Source organism: Muntiacus reevesi, chromosome 20, assembly GCF_963930625.1.
Source record: "Muntiacus reevesi chromosome 20, mMunRee1.1, whole genome shotgun sequence".
Taxonomy (NCBI): Eukaryota; Metazoa; Chordata; class Mammalia; order Artiodactyla; family Cervidae; genus Muntiacus; species Muntiacus reevesi.
The window spans coordinates 32,104,633-32,118,055 of record NC_089268.1 but is presented as its reverse complement, the minus strand read 5'-3'; the positions used below and the strand labels follow the sequence as shown (position 1 = coordinate 32,118,055).

Here is a 13,423-nt window from a genome sequence, read left to right as displayed (position 1 = left end):
ACTGACTTACAATGGATTTACTATCATACATGACAAGTCAAGAAGGTAGGGAGGCTATGAACTTCATTAATTCAGTGACTCTATGATGTTATTCAGAACCAAGATTTTTTGAATGACCGAGTCTTTGCATTCTGTCATTCTCACTATATGGATCTTATATACCATCTGGTTTCCTTGTAGTACCTCTGGCTCTCACAATATCAAGATAAACTCCAGGAAAATAGGCAGACTTGATTGTATCTCTTGTTGAGAACAACTTCTCTTATACATTCCTTAGTGGATTTCCCCCTCACAATGGCTAATTTGTATCACATGTTCTTACCTAATCCAAGTACTGCCAAGAATGTGACCACTGTGATCAGTTAGATTAATCATAACCTCCTGCAAAGCCAAGGCAGTATAGAAAAGGTTATGTGAACAAAGTCACGTTTCTGTTCGAGAAGAGGAATAGGGACTCTGCTGTTGGTGACTGGTGGTGGAACAAACAAGCAATGTTGCTATACCCTACACCATCCCCATATTTGAAATAAAATGAAGTAAGCATTTTTTTAAAGCATGTTCAAGACCTCCATTCCTTACCTTATTAACTCACATTGAAGTAGGAGATAGTGGGCCTCTGGGCCAGACACTTGGTGTTTGTGAAGTGGAGTAAAATGAAGCCTTTGTTCTCCACCCAGACACTCCGGACAAAGCTGAAAGTTGAGCTCTGCTAAAGAGATAAGCTGCCCACTCCTAAGGTCAAGGAAGACTTCCTTGTCTATACACACGCAGGAAGGGCTTCTTGGGGGTCGAAAAGGGAGCAGGCCCCATTTCATAATAAGTGCAGACACACACTCATAGGCCTCTGCGGTGGGATCAATCTTAGAAAAATGTTGTGCACACATCTTGGAGAGGATCCATGGACCAGTCAGATGTGAAGAAAGGAGCAAGGTAATTGGCCATAGGTAACAAAGACTCAGAAGGACTGTCCTATATAAGTGGTTTACATCACCTCCTTACTGAGCTCCTCTGCACTCAGGATGCCCGCACTCCTGTCCGGGTGTGTATCTCTGCCTAGCTTCTGAGTTAGATAGAAGCTAGTTTTCTATCTAAGTCAGTCTTCTATCTAAGCGAGTTAGGTAGAAGCTGTTTTCCTGTGTGCTCTCCCATACATTGTGCTGTGTCTCTAATAATAAACTTTGGACCTGTTTTTGCAGTTTTTGCCTCCTTGAAACCACTCTTGCTTTCAAACAGGGTCAACAGCCAGGGCTACTTTGCTTCTAACTTCTAGCCCCCAGTGGTCTAGTGGCTAGAACTTTCAATTTTCATCCAGGTTCCCCAGGTTTAATTTCTGGGCAGGAAACTAAGATCTCTTTTCAGGACTGCTCATTGCTCTCCCTCTGAGATCATTTGTTACCAAAACCTGGGAATTCAAGGCAAACTGCAGGTCCTGTCTGAACTGCTGACTGGAGACTCCCGCCTTTCACTGTCTCTCTCCCACGCTTCTGTGATTTTCTTTCACACCTTACTTAGCACAGTAAGCTTTCTCTTTTTCTTTTTCACCTAATACTTTAACACCCTCCTGGGGAAGGACTAACTGAACCCTTGTTGCTGCCAAGTCCATTATTGTCAGTGTCAACATTAGACATAAATTTCCAGAGCTAACCCTTGCAAAAAGCATCTGATATACAGCTTATATTCAGTATTTGTATTTAGAACAAGTACATTAATTGTACATGATGATATGTTGTTGTTCAGTTGCTAAGTCATGTCTGACTCTGTGACCCCCATGGACTGCAGCACGCCAGGCTTCCCTGTCCTTCATTTTTACCTGGAGTTTGTTCAAGATCATGTCCTTTGAATCACTGATGCTATCTAACCATCTCACCCTCCACAGCCCTCTTCTTTTTCCTTCAATCTTTCCCAGCATAAAGGTCTTTTCCAATGAGTTGGCTCTTCACATCAAGTGGCCAAAGTATTGGAGCTTCAGCTTCAGCATCAATCCTTCCAATGAATGTTTAGGGTTTATTTCCTTTAGGATTGACTGGTCTGATCTCTTTATAGTCCATGGGACTCTCAAGAGTCTCTCTTGATGACATATTGACTTAAAAATCAGAATTGTATAAGTGTGGTTATTAATAATGTCATACATCACAGATCTTAACATGACTGCATAGTAAAATGACACTACAGTTTTTGAATTTAAAGTGTCAGAGGCTAACAAGTGTATAATAGTGTAGAGATCTGAAGCTCAACCTTGAACAACTCCAGAGCAGGACAGGAGTCTTAAATTCCTAACTCTGGAAATCAGTAATTTATGCTACCTAAATTTGTCTATAAAAGATATAACACTCACTGATCCCCAGGTTTATTTTTGTAGCTTCTTTAACAGGTGACATTTTAAATTTATTTCTTCATCACAATCTGTTCCTTTCCAGCATAAGCATAGTTGAGAACACCTTCTGTCTTAAAATTTACTATTTTTTTGTATGTTTAAAGTTTTTTCTTTTTAATTTTTATTGGAGTATCGTTGATTTACAATGTTGTGTTTGTTTTGGGTGTACAGCAAAATGAATGTTACACATGTAAAAAAATCTACTCTTTTTTTTTTTTTTTAATGCTTTCCCCATATAGTCCACTGGAGAGTACGAGAAGAATTCTCTGTGCTACACGGCAGGTTCTTACTTTTCTCTATTCTTATTACTGTTCATGTAGAAGAAACTTGATATGGAAAAATGAGAGCAGCTTTAGAGAGAGACTCTGCCCTTTACTAGAATATGTGAATTTGGACCAATCACTTAACTTTTCAGTCACCCCATTAGTTTATCTACAAAATGGAGATGATACTTTGCAGGTTTGTGGTGAGGTTAAATTACATAAAGCAGGTCAAGTCCTGGCAACTATTTAGGTTGTCAATAAAAAGTAACCGTCAATAGTATTGTCCAACTGTTCCCAATATTCTAAAGCTTAATAACTCCAAAGGCATTTACTGAATATTCATTTACAAAGCAGAATGTGAAACTGGAAGATTCCAAGGTAAAGAATAATCTGAATTCCTCAAAGAACTAACATCAAGTCAGCGAGACAAATCTAAATTCATAATTACAACAGGAGAAGTGTTACTGCAGAAATAAAAAAGAAAATGTGCCAGCAGCCTAAAAGTATTAATCACACAGTGTGTTCAACTCTTTGTGATCCTAAGCACTGTTGCCCACAGGCTCCTCTGTCCATGGGATTCTCCAGGCAAGAACACTGGAGTGGGTTGCCGTTTCTTCCTCAAAGGGATCTTCCCAATCCAGGGATGGAAACTGGGTCTCCTGTATCACAGGCAGTTTCTTTACTAAGCCACCAGGGAATTCCCAGCAGAATGGAAGTCCAGCAATTAACTCTGAAAGGGAAGTCAGGAGAAGTTTTTCTTGCTATCACATTTGGCTTTAATCTTGAAGGAGAAACAAACTTGACCTTGTAAAGGAGGAGGAAATAAAAAACCAGAGTATTCAGTATTTGTATGAGGAGAAGTTACAAAAGGTCTGTTGGAGGATAGCAGTTTCTTGAGGTAGAACTACAGTTTTAATTGGCATAGGGAAGAGGAACTGGAGGATCAGGACAAGTGACTGTAAAGACAGCTTGTTGGGGTGCACTAGAAGCTTCTAATATACTGGCAATATTATTTTTTTCTAGATATGGTGGTTCATTTCTTATCCTTCCAACTGTACATATTTTGATATTTTTTGCTTATGTGACATGTATGAGATGCATCACAATAAAAAAATTAAATGCTCCAATTTATAAATACCTTTATTTAAAATCAAGATAATCAAGATAAGAAATTTATCCTGAAGGCAGAAGAAGGCGAAATAGGTCTTCCAAGAGAACATTCTCAGCTCTGCATTTGAGGAAGATCAAATTGGGCAGTACTTGTAGAGGTAGACTGAAGCGCAGGGAGACGCCAAGTATAGACGCACCATGGTCTGGGCAGGAATGACAAAGGCCTGGTCCAGATAACTAGGTGTGAGGACGGCTCAGAGAGGGGAACGGAGGTTTGGTTGAGGTGGAAGCGGCAGGCTTTGATGATTCACTGTAAGTGACAAGCAAATGGAATTGGGGATAGTGGATCTGTGGACTTTATTTATGGATCAGGAAATTCCATTAACTTTTAATAAATAGTGGAGGAAAAAGTATCTTGAAGGAAATGAGTTCCAATTCCAGTCCCCAACATCTCTCATGTAACCCTAATTATATTAGAACTTTCTGTGAGTCTACGAGCTACCCCTGCATCTTTTCCAATATATTCATTTTATGTTGTTGTTGAGATAGTGTGGATAAGGTCTTGTTATATGCAACAACATATAGGCCTGAACAATACAAAAGGCCTGAACAATAAAGTAGTTACAAGATTCCACTCATAAAATTCCTCAGGGAAAATTTTTTTTTTAATCAAAACTAAGGCTTAACAGGAGAAAGAGTTTTGTTACTGTTTAAAAAAAAAAATCTACTTCTATGAGACCAGGAATACCAGTGAGAGGATTGGGAGGTGGATGCCTAGGGAATCTTCAAGGTGAGGAGAAGTTTTTTCACTTCAAGTCCCCAGAGCCGAACACGCTCAGCCATCCCCACATCCCAGCTGTGTCTTCTCTCTAGTGAAAGATCTGAGTTCCTGGAATCTTAATCCATATCTGAATAATGATTAGTAACAAGTCAATTCTTTCTAGTCTTAGTAATTAAACAAGAGTGTGTACATAGCTGTGAAGTCTTGAGTTACAGGGTAGACATGATTTTTCTTCAGAAATTAGCCTTCTCACCATCACTGACGTTAGGCTAGCCATCTCTCCCCGGTATCCCTTCTGTGACTGAGTTCCCATTGTCCACCGATATTTGCATGGGTTTCACTTGGATTGGTTGCACTAAGACACACTGGAGCCAACAATGATGGGTGCTGCACAAGCAGAGAATTCCTGAGGAAAGAGTGATCACGTTGAAGATGAAAATGACTATAACTTGATACATACTATGAAATTTAGCTTTTAAACATGATTAACAAATGACAGTATGGTCTAGGACCTAAAGTACCAATCTGTCAATACCAATCTTCACCCCACCCTCCCTTCACTCTACTACAATCTTTCTTATAATTTCTCTCTCAATCTCCAAGACATGGTTTTTACAGTATAGGGGAGAAATGGATTTTGTGTCTTCTATAAAGGCAACATTCTAACACTGTAGAGCAGGAGGAGCTGCAATGAGCAAATGAGATATCATTGCACCAAATCCATGTCCGAAAATAAGCAATACTCAAAGGAAATACTTGAAACCCATAAATATAATTGTTCTGAATTCAGTACCTACCCCCACAAACTCCCTAAGCCCAAAGAACACTCACCAGATAAGAAAAACAGTATGGTGCTGAATATAAGGAGGAAAGAGGGGTAGAGAAAGGTGATTTTCATGTCCTTATAAAGGCTAGTTGTTTTCAAAATATACAGATAATGCAGTAGTAGTGCAAGGAACACACAGATACCTGTTATGCAGAAAAAAAAGGAAAGGCGGGCGGACAACAAGCCATTTGGTTAGTTTAATCTATGGCCTTAGGACTAATTTCCAAGACTTAAGTTGTTGCTTTAACTCCCCATACTCTATATTTCTTTCCTTTTGTTGTCATTCCACTTGTTGTCATTGTATTACCTTTGCCCTTAACAGTCCCTCAAGTTTCTAAGAGGTTATGCCCAATGGAGCACCACCCCAGCCCAGAACCAGAATGATTGAAGGAGTCCTCTTCATTTCATCCCTTACCTATGATGAAGAAGGTGGCTGTGAAGATGAAGTACTGTTTCCGGGTATCAGGAAGGGAATGCGGGAAGACCAGGAGTATAAAGCTCAGGAAGAAGGAGAGAAGAAGGGCGCTGATCATGAAAATTTGACCAAATATGTAGTAGTCTGAATTAGGGAGGGAGAGGGGAGAAAGGCCAGGAGCTCCCTCTAGGGCCCCCTTCCTTCTGGGTCTGAATCCCCAGAATACTAAAGAAGCAGTGCAGAGACTTTAAGGTAGGAACCAATGGCAACTGGTGGGAAGCTTAGGGATGGAGGGAGAAGTAAGCTGCCAAAAGATCTAAAATAGTTATTCTAACTGGGCTGGTATCCCTTGAGAGGCCTGGTCCCCTGGCTCATTAGCCAGTGTTACTGGTGGGCTTATAATTGCTTCTTTCAGGTATGCTGGGGCAGGAAAGGAGGTTGAAAATTCTGGGAAGGGACAGGGCTGAAGCAGGGCCCTCCCTTTCAAGGCCAGAACTTACTTGATTTTGATGGTAGAGTCCAACATTTGATCTCACCACTGCATATTGCAAAGAGAGCACTGAACAAGGATTGGTGTGAGTTTTCTATCTTCACCCAGGTTGAGAGGTTCAAGGCCCACCACAGAAGGGCAGAACCAGTGAAACTGCAGATGAGGATAAGAACTCGGTATGGTTTAACTATCCCACATTTCACACAAAAGGGTGCTGACTGAAAAAAAGGGCAGGGGGAGGCGAATGAGTCAGATGCCCTCAGTTCCTTTGGGATTTCTCTCCATTCTGAAACACCCATACAAGCTCATATAAGTCCAACCTCCTTGCCTTTCATATTCAGGCTTGCAGAGCTCCCCTTCTCATCTCTTAACCAAATCCTCCCCAGGTCACAGACTGACCCTATGTCCCTCACCAGCAAGAACTGACATCTTTCTCCTTTTTTCTATATATCATGTCTAAACCACTTGGAATCAACCATCCACAACTCTGTTTTGTTACTCTGCTTTCTGGGTGTCTGGGTATTGTGTCTCACCACCTACACTAGAAGTCCCTGGAGAACCACGGCCCTGAATTCTTAATTTCCCATCATGTTTAGCATAATGCTTTACATGTAGCAGGATCTCAGTGAATATCTGTTAACAGAAAGGAAAAAAAAATGTACACACCAAATACATTCCCTAGTGATGTCAAGGGAAGTAAAAATTTTCCTAAGCTCTGCAGTCTCAAGATTGCCTTCCATCATCACTCCCTTCAAATCACAGCCCCTTTCCCTTCTTCTCTTACTGTTAAAGATTCGAGGTTACCTTTTCTCTTATTTCTTCTTTTAATATTTCTGTTTCAGTTTTCATCTTTTGATTACATTTTGTTTTCTGTAGTACTTTTTAACACTGAGGCCCATCCTAGCCTTCTCTTCAAGAGTAGAACCTTGTGGTCCCTTCCTGTCTCCTCATTGGCAGAAATGTTTAGTGACATCATAAGTATGTGAACTCTACATCCCAACAAAAATGTGAGATCCTATCCTGCTGGCCCTGTTTTTTTGTTTTTTTTTTAAATATGTCATTTCCCACCCCCTCCACCCAGCAATGTCTTGGTTTTCTTTGGTACATGTGTGCCTCAGAAGTTATGGCTTATGCCCTTAGTTCTGACTTCTAATATGGAATAGGCAGGAACACTATATCTCTGCACAAGATTAAAGAATGCTTGATAGAAAATAGGATAATCAGGGAAATAACTGAAAGATGTAAGTGGAAACCAGTTTTGTGTTAAGGGTACAGTGGTTCACACTACACCCTTCAATTCCTTCACCTGAATAATATTAAGACATGCAATACTTTCTGATCTCAACCTTGTTGTCTAACATACCACTTGGCAATGATGGACACTGTGTGTTTTTTGATAAACAGATTAACAAATAAATGGATACATGAAAGACAAAACAGAGGGCTACTAAGAATCTCTGTTTAAAATTTTCTTAAATGGAAGCTCTGAGAAGGCAATGATTTTGTCTATTCTATTCACTTATGGATTCTGGCACAAGGCAGGTGTAAAGTAAATATTTGTTGAATGAATGACTAATCTAGGAACAAAAGGATCATCTTTAGGACAGGAGGTTGGTATATCTGTCAGTTTCTCTCAGTTGAATTTTTGTTGTATGTGTACTACACATTTCTAGAATAAACTAGGATGTTAGAGTGTGCAGCAGTAATATATTTCCAGCTTAGAATTATAGGTTTATGTGTCAATCAGTAGAACTATTAAAAGAACATAGCATGATAATGCTATTGGTTGAAAAAAGAAGGATTATTCATGAAATCAGAGGAAACAGAGTGAAGATTGCTTTAGACAATCACATGCATGTGGAAATCCAGCCCTGAGACCTAGGAAAAGTAGTTATTGCGAGACAATATCTTTAAGTCTCAAGGTTGGTAGAAGGCCCCATTGAGAAGAGTGCCATATTTTATCCTGAGCTTTGAACTGACCCCAGAAAACAAAGTAGATGGGTAAACAGATTTCTGTTAATGTCAGAAAAGGAGTAAAGAGAAACTATAAATATATTTATCAAGTAAATTGTTTACTCTAAACAGGTGTCATTTCCTCTCTCCCTTATAGACAACCTCTCAGTCTAAATATTTTAAAAAATTGTTAATTACTCCACATTCACTTGAAGGCACACACTCCCTTAAAGAAGACAACTCTTTGTTTAAAATGGTTTGGAAAAGGAATCAAGTACGAGAAGCTAGAGCCAGAGAAAAGTATTAATGGCTTAGTTGTATTCAACTCTTCCTGACAGCATGGACTATAGCCCACCAGGCTTTTCTGTCCATGGAATTCCCCAGCAAGAATACTGGAGTGGGTACACAGGATCAAACCCAGGTCTCCCACATTAGAGGCAGATTCTTTATCATTTTAGTCACCAGGGAAGCCCCAAGGGCAGAGAACCTGGATTCAAATCTTAGTTTTGCCACTTACTTTTTTGGCCAAGTCACTTCTTTTAGTAAGAGATTACTGCCAAAGTTGCTGAATGTGATAAAGATATTGCACATACATTAAAAAAAGGAAAAGTGGAATAAAATAAAAAGAATTCTTATCTTGAAGATGTACAGACTGAAGAAGTTAGGGTGAGATGATATGTCTAGGTTTTACTTTAAAATACTTCCACTCCCACCTTCAATCACCTACCCCTGACTCCCCAACAAAAATGGTAGTGGAAAGATAAAGGGAACAAGATTAGTAAAATGTGGATGACTGTAAAATCAATTGCATGTGAGTTCATTACCTAATTATGTCAACTTCATTATGTTTGAAAATTTCCATAAGTTTACAAATAGAAATCTGACATCTCAGTCACCTAAAGGGTTAGAAGCTAATTCCTTTTTCTTTAGTAAACAATCTGCTCATATGAGTGAAAATGCTGTCTGCTCTCTATTATATTCAAGTGTATTCACTAATACATTTTAATTTAATTAATAATTTTTAATTTTTATTTTTTAAATTTTAATTTAATTAATAATTTAATTAATAATTTTTAATTCTGAGTTTCTTATGTATAAACTCCACAAGAGATTGACTGTTTTGTTCATTTATACTTATTCTTTTTTAATCACAGTAAATGATTAAAGAATATCATTTATATATTACTTCAATAAAAAAATCTACCTCTGTAGGATTGCTATAGAACTAGATTGAGAAAGTAAATATAAAAGTACTTTAAAAAAAGAAGTCCTATATAAATTCTACTTCAAACCATCATCATAGTTACTACTGGAAATCTGAATCCTTTGCTCCATCTTTAAACATCATACTAAAATTTGATATTAAGTATTGCTCCATGGAGATCCCTATTAGCTTATTAAGAAAAATAAAGTAAAATGAAACAGTTTTAAAAAATTTTAGGACAGTATAAAAATTTACATACCAAGTGGTTTGTATTCTTGCCAAAATTTAAAATCTAGCAGCACACAGGCTAGAATGAGTTATCATTGCTTGAAACTATATACTTGAATTCATAACATTTAAAGTCAACTGGGTCACAGCTGACTGATAATACAGATACGTTTTAGGGTCAAATACTGTATTCTTAAGTTACCCAAATATTGCATTTTTAAAAAGTCAAAGACTTTCAACAAGAGGTATACCTTGGGGGTAAACCGTCTTCCAACTCGTGAAAGAAGATTGCCACCTAACTAAAGAGGACTTAGTAAGCGTGCCCTGGAAGCCCACAGGAATTCTGGATGCTCACACACTCTGAGATAGCCTGTAACGGCTCAGGCTCAGAAGCCCCCTCCCCAGGCTCAGACAGGAAACCCTCGACGCCCCAAGGAAAAGCATCCCGGAGAGAGGCAAATGGAAAGACTCCGGGACCCACGCAGCAGCAGAAGACTCGCCAGCCCTTTCAGCCCCCCGAAGGTCCTCCTCGGAATGCTCGGGACAGTCAGAGTCTCCCGAGTGTCTGCACTTTTCGCAGTTGTGTTCAAAGTATCCACCCTCGTTTCCGCTAGCAGAGCACCCTCTGCCCTTCAGGACTGGCGGCTGGGTGGGGTCTGCAGCTGAACTTTTGCTTTTCTGCTCAGGATGCAGTTGCAGGACTCGGAGACGGTGGTGGTGGAGATGCAGGGACTGGGGTGCATAGGCCGTGTAATGCGTGACCGGAAGCAAGACGCAAGAGCTCCAGTGGCGCAATCGGTTAGCGCGCGGTACTTATACGGCAGTATGTGTGCGGGTGATGCCGAGGTTGTGAGTTCGATCCTCACCTGGAGCACTGTTTTGCCAGCATCTCTGAGACGCTTTCCGCTCTCCTTTCCTACTACACCATCTTTGATGTGTTTGACTTTGTCCTATAGAGTTTATTCTTACCTGCCCCTTAGCACTGTTCGAACCAAGCAACGACTTTGTTGTGGTGCAGTGGGCTAGCTTCTGTAATTCTTTATCCCCCACCTTGTATTGTAAAGTGAAAGTCACTTAATCGTGTCTGACTCTTTGCGACACCAAGGACTGTAGTCCATGGAATTCTCTAGGCCAGAGACTCGAATGGGTAGTCTTTCCCTTATCCAGGGGGTCTTTCCAACCCAGGGGTCGAACCCAGGTCTCCCGCACTGCAGGCGGATTGCCACAAGGAAAGCCCCCTTGTCCCGTAAGCTGATTTCTAATAAAGAACATGCGCCCCCACCTTTGGTCTTGTAACCGTCATTCTTCAGGTAACTCTGGCAGGTACTTAGAAATCGCTAAATTGTGATCACTCACCTAGAGCCAGACATCCTGGAATGAGAAGTCAAGTGAGTATTAGGAAGCATCACTATTGAATAAAGCTAGCAGACGTTATGAAATTCCAGTTGAGCTATTTCAAATCTTAAAAGATGATGCTGTGAAAGTGCTGCACTCAATATGCCAGCAAATTTGGACATCTCAGCAGTGGCCACAGGACTGGAAAAGGTCAGTTTTCATTCCAATCCCAAAGAGAGGCAATCCCAAAGAATGCTCAAACTACCGCACAGTTGCACTCATCTCACATGCTAGCAAAGCAATGCTCAAAAGTTTCCAAACCAGGCTTCAACAGGACGCGAACCGAGAACTTTTAGATGTTAAAACTGGATTTAGAAAAGGCAGAGGAACCAGAGATCAAATTGCCAACATCCATTGGGTCAGCAAGAGAGTTCCAGAAAAACATCTGCTTCTGGTTTATTGACTACACCAAAGCCTTTGACTGTGTGGATCACAACAAACTGGAAAAGTCTTAAAGAGATAGGAATACCAGACCATCTGACCTGCCTCCTGAGAAATCTGTATGCAGCTCAAGAAGCAACATTTAGAACTGGACATGGGACAACAGATTGGTTCCAAATTGGGAAAGGAGTACGTCAAGGCTGTATATTGTCACCCTGCTTATTTAACTTATATGCAGAATACATCATGTGAAATGCCAGGCTGGATGAAGAACAAGCTGGAATCAAGATTGCTGAGAGCAAAATCAATAACCTCAGATAAGCAGATGACACCACCCTTATGGGAGAAAGTGAAGAAGAACTAAAGAACCTCTTGATGAAAGTGAAAAAGGAGAGTGAAAAAAGTTGGCTTAAAGCTCAACATTCAGAAAACTAAGATCATGGCATCCATTCACATCACTTCATGGCAAATAGATGGGGAAACAATGGAAACAGTGACAGACTTTATTTTCCTGGGCTCCAAAATTAGTGCAGATGGTGACTGCAGCCATGAAATTAAAAGATCCTTGCTCCTTGGAAGAAAAGTTATGACCAACCTAGACAGCATATTAAAAAGCAGAGACATTACTTTGCCAACAAAGGTTCATCCAGTCAAAGCTGTGGTTTTTCCAGTAGTCATGTATGGACGTGAGACTTGGATTATAAAGAAAGCTGAGCACTGAAGAATTGATGCTTTTGACCTGTAGTGTTGGAGAAGACTCCTGAGAGCCCCTTGGACTTCAAGGAGATCCAGTCATCCTAAAGGAAATCAGTTCTGAATATTCATTGGAAGGACTGATATTGAAGCTGAAACTCCAATACTTTGGCCACTTGATGCGAAGAACTGACTCATTGGAAAAGACCCAGATTCTGGGAAAGATTGAAGGTGGGAGAAGAAGGGGATGACAGAGGATGAGATGGTTGGATGGCATCACCGACTCAATGGACATGAGTTTGAGTAACCTCCGGGAGTTGGTGATGGATAGGGAAGCTTGGCGTGCTGCAGTCCATGGGGTCACAAAGAGTTGGACATGACTGAACAAACTGAACTGAACTGAACTGAACTGAACTGAACTGAATTGAACTGAAAATAACTTCCCAGAGGTGAAATAGCAAAATGAATCAGTTGCATTCTGGGCTGTTGTTTTTTAATGAAGACACTGCCCTCATTAGCTAATCATCTCCCAAAGTCCCTGCCTCCTAATACCATCGCCCTGATCATTACATTTTCAACATGTGAATTTTAGAGGGACAGAAGTATTCAGACCATAGCATATAGAAAACAAAATAAATCTACTAATATATATTTTCAAATACATTTTTTTTAAAAAATGTATTTGAAAATATATATTAGTAAAAAAATGTAGTCAGAGCATAATGTAGTCAGAAAATAATGAAAAAGAAATATCAGCCTAAAGTTTATATGATTCTGTCAAGACTCCACTTAGGTTTCAGTTCTAATTCTTAAAAGCTTTTATGATTACAGAGAATAAAATAAATTACACAAGGAATGTTTTTCCACAGCCTTCTTTTTTTCCTCATTAAATGTCATCACTTGCTCTGGATTTGTTCCCCACACTGTGCTCCTGTCTTGGGTGCTGTAGAATGGTAAGCAACCTAACAGAAAAAAATGAACGTTTTAACGACCTCCCTTAACATACCCAGTTATTCCTGGCTTTGATCTGCCTCATAAGTGGTTTACCCAAAACTGGAGAAGGCAGGCATTGATCCCACTACCCCTCTCTCAGGCAAAGCTAGTGTTCTGCCATTTGAGCCAATTCTGTCTTCAGCCACTGACAGCAGTTGTCAATTTCATCTCTATATCCATTTTTTTTTTTCAGACTCTTCAGGATCCATTGGTGACTATATGCTCACCAAGGCCAAATTGTATGGATTGGAATTGAGACAGTTCATAAGCAGCCTTGGGCAAGCATCCTGGACCACCAAGCAAAGGAAAGTGAAAAA

The 13,423-nt window shown here is 40.0% G+C and overlaps 1 non-coding gene across 1 annotated transcript; it reads left to right on the top strand.

Annotated features, from left to right (window-relative positions):
* Positions 1 to 10,424: 10,424 nt before the first annotated feature.
* TRNAI-UAU (transfer RNA isoleucine (anticodon UAU)) lies at positions 10,425 to 10,518 on the top strand. The gene is made up of 2 exons: positions 10,425 to 10,462; positions 10,483 to 10,518. It is a non-coding gene; the product is annotated as a tRNA-Ile (tRNA).
* Positions 10,519 to 13,423: the final 2,905 nt, after the last annotated feature.